The following is a 19,228-nucleotide window of genomic DNA, read 5'->3' on the forward strand; positions in this document are numbered from 1 at the left end:
TTTAAAGGTGAGAGTACGTGGAAAGACAGGAGGAAAAAAGCTCTAATCATGTACTCTTAACTGACTAACAAACCTGTTTTGCAGCAGCATGGGTCATTGATCCACTTTTGTGAATCTTCCATCACTCTAGATACATATATAAGATTTTTCAAAAAGGAAGAGATTCATGTCTCTAAATACAATGTGCCTGCTCCAGAGTTGAGCACGTCTTCAAAGCCGGGAAGCTCATACGGAGACCCAGATCTACCAATTATGCCCCACAGAGGTTGAGACGGAGGAGCATTACATATGCCGCTGCCCAGTATACTATGAGATCCGTGGGAGGTTTCACTGTTTGTTTTGTGAGGGATTTGGTCCACTCTCTAGGATCATTGACTTCCTGCACTAGCGTTGCCTAGGTGTCTTCCTACTTTAGCTCCGCAAACACAAGGACACTTTCTTGAGAGAGCTTCGGCCCCAGCCACCCCACCCCTCCCTCGCCAACCAACCATCACCAGTTTCTTCCAGACTCAGGAGGTGGAGGACACCGACACAGTGGATCTTGTAGACCCACCTTGAGCTGCTCCGGAACTACCTCGCCCGAGAGGAGTTACCTCAGCCCGGGCCTCCACACTCCAGTGTGCCCAACGCCCCCCATCAGCCACGATCCCCTCATCAGCTCCAGATCTAGGACATGCTCCACCACCATCGAGCTATCTTTCCACGTGACATCCTCTTGGCCATACTCACTAGCCCCATGCTTGATATTTTGGAGAGTGGTATACCATCTACTGGGAGCTGATGCTGCTCTCATGTTTCTATGTTCCTAGTATTCCATGATGATTTCCATGGACAGTTTTGTATCACCCCAGTGAGATAGCTATGTTTATGTTTTGTTTCTGTTTTATTTCCCATTCCATGATGAGATATGCCATGGACATTATTGTATCACTTTGGTCTCATAGGCCCATTGGGTCTTTAGTAGACGCTTAACATCTCTCTCTCTCTCTCTCTCTCTCTCTCTCTCTCTCTCGTGTAACTGCCTCACTCACTCACTGTCTTCACAGTTCCCAAGATAGAATCCATTGGTAAGCTTACCTTAATTCCAAGCTTGTAAAACCTTAGCTTAATTACTAGCTTGCAAAAAGGAAGAGATTAATGTCTCTAAATACAATGTGTGCTTGTACACCTGCATGCCTGCTGCAACTACCCAAATATGCAACATTGAGAGGCTCACATTAGGAGGATGTTGGCAAGATGATAGTTGACAACAACATAGCTATGTTGGCCACAATAGTGGTCAAATCCATTGGTAAGTTTACCTTAATTACAAGCTTTTAAAATGTTTATGGCTCTAAAGCATTTTAATTTATAATGATGGAACAGGATAGAGAAGAAGATTCAATTTGGCTTTAATTCTTCAAAAAATGTCACCTCATCACCAAGCTTGAGTAAAGGGACATGCATCTGAAAGTTACAGCAAGTGACTGTTGGCTTGCAAAGATTATGGATGGAAGGGCTGCACGCACTTGGGCTGAATTTAAAGTTTTGCTCTATGCTCAGATTTTGCCAGTAACTTTTGCAAAGGATGTACTCAAATAGTGGGACTGGCTGTCCCAAGATGAGGTAGAATCTCTCTTATATGTGGTAAAGTATCGGAAAACACCTAAAAAATATGCCATTTTTGCAACTTTTGGATGAGGAGAAGAAGAGGACTTCATCCCATCATTGGAGGTATACCCCAACCACAGCAGTTGATGCACTCTGCCATGGTAGCAGAGAATCTACATACAAAATGGGTTGTTAACAAGTCATTTTCAGGTCCATGTAAGGGCAACAAAGTGTTGGTTATGGCCAGAAAAAGAAGTCTCAACAAGACTCTAGGAAAGGTCTCTGGTGTGCATTGTGTCAGTCTCCTGGGCATGCCAACTCACAATGTTCCAAGCAGAAATATTGCTCCTCCTATGAGAAGAATGGGCATGAGGATAAGAATTGTTATTATCTTAAGGGATTCCGCCAACTGCACCGGCAACACAAGTTCCCTACCCTAAGCTCTCATGCCCACCCCACTGGTCATTATACTACCCCTTATGGTTCAGGCCCCTCCACCTCCTCTCCTTCCCACTCTTCCTGCAACCCCCGTCACTATGGCAGCTACTCCTACTCAGAACCATCCACTCGCCCCCTTCCATCCCGCAATCGCCCAATCATGTGCTACAGGTGTGGGGAGTATGGACACTTCCAGAGCCGGTGTCCCATGCCAGAAGGCTCACCTCCATGTAAGTTCTGCCCAGAGGTGAAAGATCACTATACTAGGGACTGTCCAAAAAAGAAAGCCAGCACCTCTGCTGCACCACCCCCATCAGATTTCACATTTCCTGTCTCCCATTTGATTTCAGTGAGTGAGCCTAAGGCTGTTCCCTCCACTTCCATGGCTCACCCCAACCCCCATGCTGTATGTTCCCCCAAGGAGAGTCCAGAGGAGATTCATCCCACTGCTGCAGCAATCACTCGGGCTAAAGGGAAGGCCTTAGGACTACCAGAACATGCCTCCACCAAAAGCCAGGATGCAGAGGAGTCTCCTCCACATCCACACAAAAGCTGTGCAGGATTTCCAGACTGCTGCACCTATGCTTAAGGAGTCCCCAGTGGAACCTTCCCAAGGACAGACATCCACCCCTCTCCATGGTTACCCTCCTCCACCAATCTAAGGTAGAAGTCTCCTTGTATAATCTACTCCACACCAGCCCAGCTATGCACCAACAACTCAGCACTCTGCTCCAAACCATAGCCAAGCCAGACATTACAGAGTCTTCTAGTGGTGGTGGGCGACTCGTTGGAGAATCCAACAGGACAAGTAATTGGCTGTCTAGGGATTGGTTCTTCCACTACCTCCCTCACTGATTACTGCAGCCCTCGCCTCACAGTTCAGACCTCTAGGAACTGCACCTAGTACAACAATACTCAGTGACTCTACGTGCAGAGACCAAAAACCAAGATCTCTCTCTGGTGCCATCATTGACAGAGGATCTGGAGTGAATCTGATGCCTGACTTCACCTTGGAAGCTGTGGGGCATTAAAACCACTAAACCTGCAAATTTCTCTGTTAGGATGGCTGCCGACCAGCACACTGTTACCCTCATGGGCATTGTGGAGCATGTTAGAGTGGATGTGCAAGGCACTACCTTCTTTCTAGATTTCATGGTTATCACGCTACCACAAGTATGGGGTGCTTACCCCCTTTTGCCACCTTGAACTCCAACTAGAGGATGGTGTGGATCATGGTGTCCGGGGAGCCAACATAGCAGTGCCCCATGCATCTCCACAGGAGGAGGAAGGTGTAATACCTTACAGCAATGACTCGGAAATCCTTGATTGGCTCCATGCCACGGATGGCATGGCATGTAACAGAGTGGAAGCCCATGGAACGAGCAATGGCCTTGGTGGCCCCAAGGTGGATTCTAGTCGCATCAATGCTTGCAATGATGTGGATACCAACGACACTTCTCTGCCTATGAAGGTGGGCTCCCAGCATGGTATATCAGGCACCCAAGCTTATCATGCACACAAGCCATCTCACAATGTGTCCCTGCAAAAGGACAACCTAATGTCCTCGATTTTTCTCACACAACCTCCAATATTATTTCTCAATTTTCTATTTATTTATTTGTTCATCTTTCTATTCTGTCTTACTTTTTCCCTCTCTAATATCTCTTTCCCACCCCTGCTATTATTTTCCTTCACACCTCTCCTACTATTTTCTTTCCCCATAATTTTACCAAATTCCTTCTTCCACTCCCAATTTTCCCCTACCATAGCTCATCATCAACAATTTCATTATCATTATGTTCTATATTCATTTTCTTGCTTCTTTAGTTTTTGGTAGTTTTCATGATGGAAGGAGCATTGCTCTGATTGTACACAAATGAGTAAGAAGTCTACGTGGCTTGTATGCCCAAATATATATATATTTTTAAAGGGAGAACCGAAAAAAACAAAAACAAAAACAAAAACAAAAAAAAGAGGTGTGCTCTTCATTCTGTCTCCTTCACACCTCTCCATGCCGTTTACAAATCGGCCCAACATCTCCTACTCACCCCTTCACACTTCATGGCCGCCCCATCACCTCCCGTTCATACTTACCCCCTTCACATGTCACACTCGCCCCTTCACACCAACCCCCTACTCACCCATGGTCGTCCCCCCACAACCTCTTGCTCGCCCCCCCACAACCTCTTGCTTACCTCCCACCATCAGCATCTCATACTCACCCAAACCTTTTTTGACCTACACTTCATACTCGGCCCCCATCTCCTAGCCGTCCCCTGCTCGCCTGTAGGCCCAGCTCCTCTTCGCCCTACCCGACTTAACTTTTGGCCGCCGCCTCCTACTCGCCCCTCTACTTCTCCTAGCCTCTCTCCCACTCGCCCTTGCGCACCTGCTCGCTCCCTACTTACTCACTCGCCATATTTAACCCCTTGCTTGCCCTTGCCTGCTTTGCCATCTCATACTTGCCCTTCCACCCTCCTCTTTGGCGGTTCCCCTACTCGCCCCCTATCATCACCTACTCGCCATCTCGCCCCCATCAAACAATTTCATATTCGCCTTCCCCTTCTCAGTGCCTTTGCTACACTTCAAGTCGTCGTCCTCCAGATAAAAGTCCATAGGGCGTTGCCTTTCACTGTGCAGCTCCCCTAGGGTACCACCTTCTAATCGAACACCTGCAAAACACCATAGTGCAAGGGAGCGGCTGAACATGGCGGCTTGACTGCTTCGGTACACTAGCACAAAGACTCGGGGTAGTCCAAGGTGGTGGCATCCACAGTTGGCTTGTCTTCAAGGAAGCTTATTGCCACCCGAGCTCATACCCGCCTTTCTCCATGGCAACCTTCATACTCACCCCCAACATGGCCAACTTCATAGTTGGCCCCCTTAGTGATCTCCTTCATACTCGCCCCCTACATGGCCAACTTCATATTGGTCCCCCTTAGTGATCTCCTATACTTGCCCATCAAACCCACCTCCTCCCCACTAACAACCATCTTCATGCTTCACCCTTCGGCTTTGGGAAAAAAAATTCATACTCACCTCCTAGGTCCGCCATCTCTCCCCCTTCTTTTTACATGCTTGCCTCCCATGCCATGCCAAGTTTCATATCGCCCACCACCTTACAACTTTTCATACTAGCTTCAGCTGCTCGCCCCACACTAGGCCACATTCATACTCACCTCCCCCTCTTTTTTTTCATTCTTGCCTTCCCATGGCTATTCTCATACTCGCCTCCCTCTCCAATTTGAGCACCTCTTTTCATGCTCGTCCCCCTCCATACATCTCATACTTGCCCCCCCCCCCCGGTTACAGCATGGGAGATCGGCTGACCACACAGGTATACAGAGTGAGCATCTTATTTATGTAGCTAACACACTGGGATCCTTTGTTGCTCACCTCTTTAATAGGGCACTAGTGGAGGGCCTACCAGCTGAGTGGACTATGCACACCATCGTGCCTCTCCACAAAGCGGGAGACATGCTAGACCCCAGCAACTATAGGACTACCATGATTGGTCATACATTGGCCAAACTTTATGGCGCAGTGCTCGAGGCAGAGTTGAGCTCATATGCAGAGAAGGAGAGACTACGAGCACTAGGGCAGGCTGGATTCCAACGAGCTTTCTCCACTATTGACCATATATTCACTCTGAGATGTCTGATTGACCAGGCTAGGGCGCGGGAGAAGAGATTATACTGTTGCTTTGTGGATTTCCGCAAAGCATTTGACACAGTGCCATGAGAGAGACTCTTCCAGCGCCTACAGTCATTGGGGATCCCATCAGAGATGGTTTGGGGCATCTATGCTTTATATGAGCAGGTCCTCGGGCGCATACGATGCCCCAGGGGGCTATCTGATGTTATTGCTAGCACCATAGGTGTGAAGCAAGGATGCCCAGCATCGATGAGGTGGCTGACTTCATTGGTCACAATGGTGGGGACAGGGTAGACATCTCAGGTACCACAGTCCACATTATGCTATATGCAGATGATATTATTCTGGTCTCTGAGTCGCGGATGGGACTACAGCACCATCTCCATGCACTCCATGACTTTTGCACACAGAGGGGGCTTACAATGAACCTTGGAAAAACCAAGGCCATGATTTTCCACACCTCAGGGCCAGTTCGACGACAGGCCATCTTCACACTAGCAGGAGGACAGGTAGAGGTGGTAGACTCATATGTGTACCTAGGGATTACATTTACGACTCCGCCAGGAAGATTTACTATGGCACAGGCAGCTAGGGATAGACTCACACGAGGGTATGCAGCTCTGGCCATGCTAGAGAGACAGTGTCACCAGGCACACTTCCAGGAGCCCCACACGAAGGGGTGGTTGTTTGACACACTAGTCACCCCTGCTTTGATGTATGCGGCAGCAGTATGGGCACTTGGGCTCGCCACCTCCACATGGTCTCAGATAGAGAGGCCTCAGATTCTCATGCTCTCACGGATGATCCGCAGCAAACCCTCCATCCCACATGACATTGTCCGGACGGAGTTTGTTGCACCTCCTATGCTAGTAGAGGCCCTCTTCCAGACGATGTGCTTCATATAGAGGATCAGAGATATGCCATCAGATTGACTCTCACATAGAGCTTTTGAGGCGTCCAGGCAGCTCGCAGAGATTGCAGATAGGAGATCATGGTATTCACAGATGATACAGTGGCTCACTCAGCATGGTCTCGACATAGATCACCTGCCACCTTTCTAGTATGATATACATGCACCACACATGCCGCCTTTCTAGTATGATATACATGCACCACACATCCAGCTCTCTCACAGTGAGAGCAACAGAGTCCTTCGGCAGGATTTATGGGGCAGCGATACACTCAAGAGACTTGGATTACACCCAGTCAGCCTCTACCGCCGAAGATACTATACTACAAAGATCAGTTTATGCGTATCTTAGCGGATGGATTCATACAGAGACCTAGATACATGGATGTGCACATGCCTCACAGTGCCCGAGTGGCAATTGGCTAGCTCAGAGTGTCATCACACCAGCTTGAGATTGAGGCAAGTAGGGCAGCACGGATCCCCAGAGCAGAGAGGATATGCAGACTATGCTAGGAGGAGGTTGAGAGTGAGGAACATTATGTATGCAGATGCAGAGCATATAGTGTCATTACAGAGAGATACACCACAATCTTCAATGGACATCCCTCACTCCGCCAGATCATGGAGTCCATAGACCAGCGCAGATTTGGCCAGTTCTTGTTAGAGACAGCACGCCACAGAGTGACATTGATACGGACTCATACCACAAGGAGAGGTGGGCGACAGCTCCAGCTCACTGATTTCTTCCAGAGATCTATCCCAGTGCCTACCCTAACACAGGAGGGGGTTACACTTCAGCGCGCTACGGACCTCTGAGCCAGATGGAGACCGAGAGCACCAGGCTACTAGACTCCCAGACTACATCAGAGGGAGATCACAGAGATACGGGCTCGACATCAACACCATATCCAGGAGCGGCTAGCTCACTTACACCACACCTGAAGATCATGCTCCGAGGTATTTTTCCCTCGCCATCGCCTATGTATCACATATTACACCCCTATTATGGTACTGGTTGGAGCTAGACAGATCTGCATTGCATTCTTGTATACCCTACGCATATAGGTTGCATACTGAGCCTCTAGCAGTAGTGCTCCATCCATCACACCCCCACTAGCTCAGTACTTTCATACTTTATTTCATGTTCATTTTGTACTTTTTTTTTTGGACATCCAGAAGACATTGACAGTTGTACATTGATTTGTCTCATAGGTCGAGTTCGGCCTCTAGTAGACGTTAATACAACTTTCTCTCTCTCTCTCTCTCATTTGGTTAATATTTGTAAGCCCAACAAGGCGTGCAATGACAGATTCAACCACGTGTCCAAGAGATAAAGATAGAGAGAGAGGGGAGAGAAAGAAGGGTATAGGGATCTTCCATAGTACACACTGAGCGGGGAACAAGCTCTGCCCCCTTTCACAAGACCAATACAATCAATGAATACAATATCAAATAAATATGTCAAAAATTTGGGTCGAAGTTGGTGTCGAGGCACAAGATATTTGATGCCGAGCACACCACAAGGATGACCCACAAGAGTCTCTCACCGGGCTAGTACCACTATCCAAAGTCTATCAAATCTGAAACTCAAAGATGTCCAAGTGAACTCAATACCCAATCCTCAAGAAACTTCTCAAAAAGGCAAACACCAAGGTGGCAGATATGAGAGCTTGATTGTAAATCCCCCTACTGAGGATTAGGAGAAATACGTTGGCTGCGCTGGCGGCGGGCGGTGCAGCTGCTGGTGCTGTTGTAGTGCTGCAGGACGTGTTGGCTGGGTAGAGCGTAGGGCAGCACAGAGTAGAGCGGAGCGGAGCAGCAGCAGTCGCTGTTCTGGGCAGTGGCGACGTAGGTGGCTCAGTCAATGGCGGAGGCTCTAGGCGGAGGCGGCGCAGGTGGCTTAGCTGGTGGCGGCGGTGGTGGGGCGGCGGCAGCAGAACAGTGGAGAAGCTGGACTGAAGATGATAAAGATGATGTTTGACATTGAACTCCTTGCTCTCCACCATTTTTTATGCCAAGAGAGAGGCTCAAAGGGTCTTTTTATACTTGGCGAGAGCCCCTCTTTTTGCCAAAAAGCTCAAGCCAAGCTTTTTTATTGCTTTGCTTTTGTCTTTTTGTTTTTTTATATTTTAATAATAATAAAATAATGCTCATCTTTGCCAAAGTTCTTGATTTATTGCCTTTCTAGCTTCAGGGCCTTACTTTTTGGCCTTGGAGCTGCTTTTTGAAAAAGCGGCCTTTAGCTTTTTGATCTAGCTCAGTCCCCTCTTTCCAATGGTGCCCTTGGCTTGCGGTCAACTAAGTTTGACTTTCAGCTTTAAACTGCTTTTTGACCAAAGCTAGTGCTTTTTCTTGTGCCAACTTCATGAATCCTGTTTCCATGCTTTCATTATCATGTCCATGTGTCCGAGCATGAGTTCCATCATGTGAAAAAGAGCTAGGAGGAATAGTTATATTCCCTCCCTCTTATATCGCAGTTGTCCTCAACTGTGGAATATAAGTGTTCCATATGTTCCAGGTACTAGCCCCATCTGGTGATCTTGTGCATCTAGCCTTTCCTCGTATATGTGGTGCCTTCTGCTCTTCTAACATCTCTATGCCTTATCTTTGACCGATGTCCTTGTTCTTGGTAGTACATCTTCATGGCCTGTCACATGTGTTAGATATAATAAATGCATACTTACCTTCTGCAAAAACTAGACACAAGCTAGTCAACAAACAAGTATGAATCATTCGCGTCTACTGGGTGTTCCAGGTACTCGCCAGGTAGTCTTGGAGCCTAGTGGACTATCACATGCCATAAATCCAAGCATTGTCCACACATCAAAAACAGCACACAAAGTCAAAGAAATTCAAATATAGATCGGTATGCAATGCACAAGTAATGATCCTCCTGGTCATGGATTATCCTGTACGGTTTCATCAGAAACCGTACTGAGCTATTTGGCTCCCAAGGGAAACCGCTCAGACTATCGCTCAAGGCCATCTAGTCACTAAGACCGCCCAAGAATTCATCAATAGTCATCTGGGCCATCTAGTCGCATTTACTGTCCGACTATGAAATCCAATACAGCCATCTGGTCGCAATGATTGCCCAACTGTGAAATCTAATACGGTCATCTGGGCCATCTGGTTGCAATAACCGCCCAACTAGGAAGTCCAAGATATTTGGCATCGTTGCCATCCAATGGGTCATCTGGCATCATTGCCTCCCATGTATAAATCATACTCCTATCAGGCATCGTGGCCACCTAATACTAGAGCATGTCCAATTAACCATTACATAAGCAAGATAATGATCAATTCCATTCAATACGAATATATACAATGAAGAGGGCTAGAGGTACAATCCCTCCCTCTTAAATCTGTCTTGTTCGGAAGACATCTATGCTTGTACTTCAAATACATGTGGACCAACCACTTCCTCATAAGCTCGAAGTATCTCTGGATAGTCCTTGAAGTACTCTTCTAGCATCCATTTCGCATCCAAAGGCGAGTAATTCTTAAACTTCAAAGGAACTTTCTGACCATTTTCTTTTCTCTTTTCCTCACGGAATGGAATACAATCTATTTCGGTTGCAAAATTTCTTCTTGTTCTTCCACCTCTGGTGGATCCTCCAATACAGGCTCCTTTGGGGGTAGATAAAGCATTTGCCACGTTGCTGTCTTTACCATGAGTATGCATAATCTGGGAATGAAATTGGACTAAATAACTATGTGCTTTTCGAATATCTTAGGTTGAGACATAAAATACCTAAGACTTTGATGATCCGTCTTGATAATAAACTCAACACCCATAAGATAGTGCTTCCAAATATTTAAGGCATGAATGATAGCCATCAATTCTTTCTCGTATGTAGGTGTGGTCTTTTTGGCTCCTTGAAGTCTTCGACTCTCATAGGCCACAGCATGGCCCTCTTGGTTCAAGACTACTCCAATGCAATCTCCTGAGGCATCACATTCTACCATGAAAGGCTTTGATAAGCCTCGAATAATCAACACTCGTCCTTTGCTAGCATAGAATTTTAATGCTTCAAAGGATTCTTTTTTAGCTTTGGCCCACCGAAACCCCACGGCTTTCTTTCTCAAATCATGGAGTGGACTAGCTACCACGGCAAAACACTTGATGAATTTTCTATAGTAGGAGCATAAACCAAGGAAACTTCGAACTGCATGCACACTCGTCAACTCTAGCCATTCCATAATAGCCTTGACCTTGTCTGGATCTTCCTTGGACACTATGTGGCCTAAGTAGTGAATTTCTAACAAAAAGAACTCACTCTTCTTACCGTTTACATATAACTTGTGCTTCCGCAATTCCTGAAATATCATATCCAAATGCTTTCGATGCTCTTTCTCATTCTTTGAATGCACAATAATGTCATCAAAGAAAGTGGCTGCAAACTTTCTATACGGTCGAAATATTCTTTCCATCATTCGGTTGAAGGTAGCCGGGGCATTGGTAAGACCAAAAGGCATCACTAAATACTCATATAGTCCAAAAGTACTCCTGAATACGGCCTTATGAATATCCTCAGGAACAATCCTGACTTGATGGTAGCCACCCTTCAAGTCAATCCACCTAAAGATGGTGGCTCCATCTAATTTGTCTAGGATGTCATCGATCCTAGAAATAGGAAACATGTTCTTCACAGTGATCTTGTTAAGAGTCTTATAATCAATGCATATACGCCAAGAACCATCCTTTTTTTGGACCAATAAGACTGGAGAGCAAAAGGGTGATGAACTAGGTCTAATCAAACCCTTTCCAATAGCTCATTCACTTGCTTCATAATCTCCTCTTGTTGTGCTTGACTCACACAATATGGAGGTCTGTTAGGAGGTGAGCTTCCTAGCATGATGTCAATCTGATGATCTTTTGGTCTCTTTGGAGGTAGCTCTCCTGGAGGAGTATTTGCAAAACAATCTTCATATTTCTTTAAGAAGTCTTTCCTTTCATGATCAAGAGTTGGGAGTGATTTATCACTCTCAGAATCCTTTGGATCTCTGACATATATCAAGTACAAGGAAATAGTTGCTTTAGAAGCTTGTACATGGCTGATGAGTGGGGAATAGAATTTCCCTCAACTCCTACATCAAAAGTTACATTCTTGCCCTTAAAAGGAAACCTAGTCTTGTTTCTAGCCCAATCAATGGCCGGATCTATCTTCTTATGCCAGGGCATACCCAAAATTACATCACAATGTCCAACTTTTCCTACAACAAAGTTCTCATGATCCACATAGTCCCCAATCTGCAAACAAAGCTTTCCCAAAATGGGGGTCACCTCTACTGACATTCCCTTGAAGGCGGCACCTGCAAAAATAGGAGCTCTAAACCTATCCGGAGAGAGGTTCGGGGATGAATATAGTGATGGGTAGCACCACTGTCAAAATGGATAAGCATGGATTTGTTAGCCACTTTGTCCCAAGCCTTGAAAAGTTGCCTTCTCTCTGGCGGTGTATCATCCTGATGTTGAAGTTCCTTTGGAAATGCATTGGTTTGGGGCGGCTTGGCTTCTTGGTTGGGCTTGTCAGGACATTTTACAGCCATGTGTCCCGTCTTCCCGCATTGGAAACACTTTCCTTCCTTGACATACTCTTCAAGTTGCTTGCGGGATAGCTTCTTTCGGTAAAGTGGGGGTTTATCCCCTCTCATGTCCTCCTCCTCTTGAGATTCATTCCTTGATTGAGATCCTGCTTTAAGCCTCTTCTTTTGGGATGGATCTCGATTATCGTTCTTCGTTTTACCCACCATCGAAGGCATGTGTAGGGCCTCGGCTTGTAGAGTTTTGTCTTGTGCTTCCTCCAAGGTTTTCGGTCACGCCATGTAAACTGCTTGCATAAACTTAGGTTGCAATCCATTGACAAACTTATGCATTTCCATTAGTGATGGAATGAGAGTATAAGAAGTAAATTTTAAAGAGACGGCTGAAAAGTTATTAAGGTAAGTTGCCACACACTCACCGACTTTTTGCTTTACCTCATCCCATTCTTTCTGCACATCTGCTTCAAAGTTTGCAGGAAGGAACTTCATGTTGAACATGGTCTTGAAATCGGTCCATGACTTTGGCTCGGTTCCAACTTGTACCACCTTTAGCCACCAATTCAAGGTGGCATCCTTCAAATTCATACGAACCATATGAAGCTTAGACTTTTCGGAGAAATCCTTGCCTCCAAAGGCGGCATCAAACTATTTGATGAAGGATAATGCTTTTTGGGTGTCCCACTTTCCATAAAAGGCATTGAACTTGACGCTCTTCTCTCCCACTTTGAAGTCCACTTTGCCGGTTGTAGAAGACTCTTTTGCCTTCTTTTTCTTTGCTTGGCTTGAAGAAGCTGCATCCGAGAGAGCGGGCCTAGGGGTAGCCTCTCTATTTCCTCCATGGATAGCGGATCGGGTATCTCTTGATCCTTCTGCAATAGTGACTCCTTTGGCTCGAAGATAGGCTTTAGCAGCTTCCACTCCTTCGGCTTCAGTGGCTTGATCTTTGGTGAAATCTTCAAATATCCAAGCCCTTCTATGATCCTATTCCTTCTTGGCTCTCTAAGCTAAGAACTCTTCATATTGGAGAAATTGTTTGAACTACTGAAAATCTCGATACTTTTCCAGTGTCGTGGTTGTTGTCTCATGAGAGATAGATTGTCGGTCTTGGTTCCTATCTTGAAGTCCTGGGTTGGCTTCATAATTGTCCCTTTCAATAGGCCCTTGGTATCCCTCTACTCTTGCCATGGTTCTGTCACCCCAAGAAAAATTTCCGCAAGAGAAATCCTTGCTTTGATACAAGAGTAAGCCCAGTGGGGCATTTAGTGACAGATTCAACCACGTGTCCAAGAGATAAAGATAGAGAGAGAGAGAGAGGGAAGAGAGAAGGGTATAGGGATCTTGCATAGTACACCACACTGAGTGGGAAATAGGCCCTGTTCCCTTTCAAGAATTTATTCAGAAACAATCCACGGGCTTTCCCAAGCCAAGACCAATACAATCAATGAATACAATATCAAACAAATATGTCGATGCAAAAATTTGGGTCAAAGTTGGCATCAAGGCAAAAGATCTCTGATGCCGAGCACACCACAAGGATGACCCACAAGAGTCTCTCACCGGGCTAGTGCCACTGTCCAAGGTCTGAATCAAATCCAAAACTCAAAGATGTCCAAGTGAACTCAATACCCAATCCTCAAGAAACTTCTCAAAAAGGCAAACACAAAGGTGGCGGATATGAGGGCTTGATACCCACAAGAGTGTCACCATTTGGCCACCCGAATGGTTCACTCTTGCTTTCACACTATGTACATATTGGATTAGTGTCCATGGCTTACGGAATATGCCTATGCAGGTGATTGATACGTGTCATGCTGTATAGTTGGATATGATATTCCGCTGGGACTTGATGTTATCATGCCCGGAATATCTGGAGGACTTGGCTTTCCGCTGGGACTTGTGCCTTTGTGTACATGCCCGGAAACGCCTGGAGGATTGGCTTTCCACTGGGTCTGGTATCGCATATACTTGCCTAGAAACGCCTGGTCTTATATGGTTTCATGAACGGAAATTGCTCATGCCAATGCTGCATTGCATAGCATCTTTATGTGCTTGCCTGCAAATCAAATTGCATGCTGTTTTCATGCCTGCATGACCTATGTGTAGTTCCGGGTAAGGGGACGCCCGCCCGTGAACCGTGCGTGTGAAACTGTCTGCTGACATGGTTGTGTGGCATGTGAACAGGTGGTAAGTATTACCCAATCTAGGCTCAAATAGCCCTTAGGACTTAGCCAATATTTATAAGTGAGTGCGTTCCCACTTCATTAAAGTTTGGGCGCCCAAAAGTCACTTATAAATTATGACCTCTTCCAAGTTCACACTCACTGAAGTCCCGAGGCGGACAAGACTCAATGTCCAGGACCTAATCCTCCCCTTTTACTCATAAATGGGCATCTCTCCATGTCCCTTCACCTGATTGGACCCCAATTCACTTACTTATTAAGGGAAATTCGTGTTTTCTCTTCATGAGGATTTTTGGAGGCTGAAAACTCTATTTTTCCACCATTTCTCTCCATTTCCAAGCTCTCCATAGCCATACCCAACTTGCTAGGGTGTTTTCCAAGCTTCCAAGAGTGTTTCCAAGTGCTAATCACTCTCCTACTCACTCCTAATGACTGAAATTCAGCAAAACAGCTCTCATTTTTGCTGTAATTTCTGGTCTTTTTGCTGAAAACCCTAATTTCAGCCTTCCTTTCTCAAGTTGAACCATAGGGGAAGCTTTCCCAAGGTTCCCTTCTTCCTCTTGAAGACTTTTGTCGCGAAGGATTGCGGCAAATCGAAGATATCAACACTTCTAAAGCTTCCAACGCGAAGGCTTCCGCTTGCAACAACTTCTATGAAGACTGGTAAGGTAATTGGACAATGTATTGTCATTACTTACTCAGTAGAAGGGCAGGACTCCTTGTTTAGCCGCCCTGTGTAGTATTTCTCTTGTCCTATGTGCTCTTGAAGATGTTGCTACCTTGCTTGGTAGAACATAGAGCCAATGGTAGAGAATATGGGCACTGAAGTCGGGCCGGGCATCAAGGCAGCTCCTTGGTGATCTACATCGACATACCATTGTTTTCTAAATGCTGAATTTCATATGCATTGGCATGGAGGATTTGGCAATGGATGCCCGTGAAACTATGTATTGAATTTCTCCAATAGTAATACAATTTACTCAAGGGAGGGGTCGGCCGTTCCGGCTCATTGTGTGCCTCTTGTCAATTCAGCAATTTAATTCTTGTATTTGAGCAAGTGTCCTTCAAATCTTAGTGTATTTAAATGTATTGATTAGCATTGTGTTCAACCAAGTTACATTGGTATCAGAGCATACGGTTCTCTTTCACTTCTATCGTGAGAGACGATCACCGTGAACACTAGTTATCTCTACACTTAGAACATTATGGACAGCCATACAATGAATGTTGGAGATGCTAATACAAGAGGCAGGGACAATGAAATGCATGCCTCCAATGCTTTACAAGATGAGCAAACTCATGTGGTGCACAATAGGGAACATGAATATGTGGGACAGCCGTCCCGTGGCAAAGAGAAGATGCAAGAAGAAGAGTCCATAGTCTTGAGGGCTGAACTTACTCGTATGCAGGCTCTTCTCCAAGCACAACAAGAAGAATTGAATCTCTATCGCCGCGAGGATCCATTGGTACATGACCGTTTGAAGACCAAGAAAGCTGAATCTTATATGGATCATGCAATGGCAATGATTGCTCAAGAGTTGCACATGCAACCGAGGGATGCAGCACGTGCATACTTGGCTCGTACCGAGGATGCCTATGCAGAAAAGGCAACCATCCCACATGTCTTGGAATCCCCACAAGTGCCCGAACAAGAAGTTATGTCTAAGAGGATGAACCTCCATGCGATGGGAGAGGAACAATCAGTGACTTCACGCCATGCAGGAATACCTCATGTAGCCCGTGAAGGATACAATGTTTATGGCAGTGGTCAAAATGTATGTCAAATGCCATTGCCGGCTGAAAATGTACATGCACAACACATGCAACATGGACTGCAATTTTCTGTTGGTGCAGGTATTCCGCGTATCTCTCATGCCACTCATGCCTTCGAGAGTGTGCTCGTGAGGGAGAAGCTATGGCTGAAAATGTATCAATGCATGTTGAGGGGCCAGCCATGCCTCATGCTTACAGGGCACATGTATCTATGCCTTATGCATCACCTTTTGGTCCAAAAATGATGCCAATCACAGGAGTTGTCCCAATGGACAAACATGGGGGAAAACATGTTGAGATGCACACACATGCATCAAAGTCTCGTGACTTTTGTAGATGAGTGAGGATGAGTCCTGGGCTATTGTTCCAGCGAGCCAGCCTCAATCAGTAGGAGAGGTTGATCCCGAGGTTGGAGATTTCCCACAGCAGCAACAACAGGCTCCGCATTTTGTTCAGGTACCGAAGTGGTTATTGGATACCATTCGAGAGTCTGGTGTGATGGAGTATCCCTCCAAGTGGACCACGGAGTATGGACCTCGAAGATCACATAGAGTTCGTGACAAATGTCAATCAAAGGAGAATTTACATGTAAATTATGCCTTGATGTCTCGTATTGTTCGGGACAAGGAGCCTACTTCGGTTAAGGAAGCTCCTTCCCAGGAGCCTTGGAGGAAAGCCATGCAATTGGAACTAGAGGCCATAGAGAAGAATGGGACTTGGGAGTTGGTTTCAAGGCCGTCAACATGGTCAGTGATTGGTGTTAAGTGGGTCTACAAAACCAAGTATAAGTCCAATGGGTCTGTGGACAAGCACAAGGCCAGACTTGTAGCTAAGGGCTATGCTCAGCGGCCGGGCATCGACTATGAGGACACTTTTGCACCGACAACTAGGATGGCCACGATTCAGACAGTTCTTGCCGTTGCCTCTCATCAACAGTGGCCGATGTATCAGATGGATGTCAAATCTGTGTTCCTGAATGGTGCCTTGCAGGAGCAGGTGTATGTTGAGCAACCTCCAAGCTTTGAGGTTTCAGGCTCAAAAGGTATGGTTTACAGGTTGCGAAAGGCCTTGTATGGTTTGAAGCCGGAGACAAATCTGTGAAGTTTGACACATATCATGGAGAGTATGATGTATCAAAGGCACTTGCTTTTATTGCCCAGTTTGATATTGCTTTCAAAAGAACTAGGAGGGCCAAATAGTTACAATATTCCTTCTCTCTCTTTTCTTATCTTGGTATTTATATTCTCTACCCTACACCTCACCATGAGATTCTGCAACAACTTCGTTGGCCTTCATCGGTTCAGCTTTAGTCACATCTAAAGCTATGGCTAATGATGCTTATTCTTTGTACTCAGGTTAGTGGCAAAGTTGATTGTTTGAAGCTATGTATTTGTTTGGCCTTCATCGGTTCAGCTTTAGTCACATCTAAAGCTATGGCTGATGATGCTTATTCTTTGTACTCAGGTTAGTGGCAAAGTTGATTGTTTTCATGGTTATTCACCAAGATGGTGAATTCTTAAGTCTCAAGGTCCCTGTAGGCCCCAAGGTGTTAAAATGTTACGGTGATACGGTGCTACACTGTTATAGTGTTACAGTGTTGAGTCCAAGATGCTCCAAGTGGACACTCGAGCATGAAGGCTCCTCTGATGATGTCCTTTGAGGCTCCTCCATCAAAGAGTATGGACATCGGATGTCCATGAAGCATCCCTCGACACATCATCGTATCATGCCAGCCAAGGACCACTGAGATGCTCCCAAGACCGGGTCAAGTGGAGCAATTGTGCTACTAGTGGGAGTGGTTATTGGTAGGGGGAGGGAGAGGGAGAGGGGGTAGATGGTGCCAGTGTCGTAGATACTGTTCAGCAAATGGATTGGCCTTCTTTTGTACTTCTCCTTGCCCTTACCATTTTGTCTTCGTGTTCTTTAAACAATCCCTTCCAATATGCTCGGTGTGGAGTCACAAAAAAGCACTATCCAATAGCCATCTTGGTGCAACGCCCTTCAGGGTGAGGCGATTCACTAAGGCTCCCCTCACTTGCCTTGTTCTTACCATCCTTGGTCTTGGATTGGCTACCCTTGTCTGTCTTTTTGCTATCCCAATTGTTGAGTGGAACTCTCCCACGTCTCGACAGCACACACACTAGTAGTTATTAGCGTGAATGTTCAAAATTGGTAGATTCAACTAGTGAGAAATAAGAATTTTGATGAAAATTGAAATAGATTTTTACATATTTTGATATATTTATCTTTCTAAGATTTCCAATAAGCCGAAGGTTGGCTTTGCAAAAGACCAACCTTTGCATTGTGCGCTAAAACAATCTCGGATTTTTGCAAACAATCTCGGATCTTTGTATGGATGAGAGAGTAGAAACTCCATTTCCTCTCACATGCTCCAAAAGAATAATCCTTTAATGCACAAAGATACAAAGCCCAGAGTAAGTAAGTGCATCTACAAAGTGCTTGCGAGAGTGATTTTTTATATATTTATTGAGATGCAAGGATTGATTCTTGTAGAATGCAATTTACATACCTGGGACAAAACTCAAAGTGCAAGGGTCCAGCTTGAGCTAAATATACGCATGAGTCTTCCATCAATCAAGAGATTCCTTACATATCTCTAGCAACATAGAAACATTCCGGCTATAGAATTCTCCAAGGTTGTTGGAGTATCCTATTATCTTTCTAACCATTTGTAAAGGTTACTCATTCGACACGACACGACTCAAGTTTGATCTCTCATAGCAAGAAGTTTACTATCCATTAAAAGATCGACACTTTTGTAGAGAGGATAAAGCAATGCCATGCCATGCCATGGATGTGACGACACATCCAATCCCATCTCCTCTCTACAAGCTACAAGATCTCATCCACCCTGCATAAGTAAAAACAATTCTCTATGACTCCAGGAAGAATTAAGTTATAAACCCAAGTCAAGAAAAAATGAAGATATAAGAATGTTGAAATAGAAATTCACCTAGCATTGGAGACAGTTGTGCTAGTAGCAATCTCTATCTTCATCTTTTGGAATAGATGATAGAGTAATCCCATAGTGGATTTCTCTCTGTCTTATGACACGCAAGAGGATGAAAAGGAGTTTCAAGACCAATGTGATGCCCTGAACATTTGTCCAAAAATC

General features: G+C 45.5%; 1 protein-coding gene across 9 annotated transcripts in view; it reads right to left on the bottom strand.

Moving 5' to 3' along the window:
• LOC147640133 (lysine-specific demethylase JMJ27-like) overlaps positions 1 to 19,228 on the bottom strand; it is a 72,495-nt gene that overhangs the window by 604 nt on the left and 52,663 nt on the right. The window lies entirely within an intron of this gene.

This window comes from Cibotium barometz, chromosome 3 (assembly GCF_041138505.1).
Source record: "Cibotium barometz isolate CiBa-2024 chromosome 3, ASM4113850v1, whole genome shotgun sequence".
Taxonomy (NCBI): domain Eukaryota; kingdom Viridiplantae; phylum Streptophyta; class Polypodiopsida; order Cyatheales; family Cibotiaceae; genus Cibotium; species Cibotium barometz.